Genomic DNA, 900 nt, shown 5'->3' on the forward strand with positions numbered 1-900 from the left:
TATTTACTTCCAATCACTTTGTCTCCTTCCTTCCCTTTCGTTCTCACTCTTTGTTCTGAATCACTTTGTCTCCTTTCCTTCTCTCCCCCTCTCTCATTCTTCCCTATCACTCTCTTTCTACAGCTTACCTCACACATATGCTTCTTTCACTTTCTTTACTCCACCCTCATTACCTTTCCTTTACTAATTTTACTCTCTCTCTCACTCACTATCTTTCTTTTCCCTTTTCTATTTCTTTCCTCTCTCTCTCTCTCTAAACAAGGGTAGACTACTCTACGCTGGTTAACAAGCCAGCAGCGCCAAAGCGATTTAAAATATTCTTGGTTTGGCTTTCGGTTTAGTTTATATTCAGTCTTCTTCTCTTATAAGGTTGTTGGTTATACATATTAAGTGCAGCCGTCAGCTGCACGCACCACCACTGGAGAAAAAAACCAAAAAGAAAACAAAAGAAACCATTAACACTGTCTGTTAATTTAAAACAAAAAACATAAAAAAAACATTTCTGGTGCCATTCACCCCAGCTTTATACGAACGAAGGACATATAACAGCAAAAATCACAAAAACAAACATAAACCTATTCATATAACACAACAAACACACATACATAGCGGCATATATATATATATATATATATGTATATAATGTATGTATGCAATGTACACATGAGGTGTGTATTTATCTGACGGGGAGGGAAAAGAGAGGGGTTAAGCAATGGGGGTTGCGAGGAGATATAGCGAGGATCTATTTCACCGCTGAATTATTATCAATTATTGTTACATATATATATATATATATATTTATTTATTTTCCAGTATTTTTGAGACAAGGGGAAAGTCAAGAAATTTACCTATATAAAAAAGGAATTACAAAAAAGCACGAAACAAAGGTAAAAAACCCCC

The sequence above is a fragment of the Octopus bimaculoides genome, chromosome 19 (genome assembly GCF_001194135.2).
Source record: "Octopus bimaculoides isolate UCB-OBI-ISO-001 chromosome 19, ASM119413v2, whole genome shotgun sequence".
Taxonomy (NCBI): domain Eukaryota; kingdom Metazoa; phylum Mollusca; class Cephalopoda; order Octopoda; family Octopodidae; genus Octopus; species Octopus bimaculoides.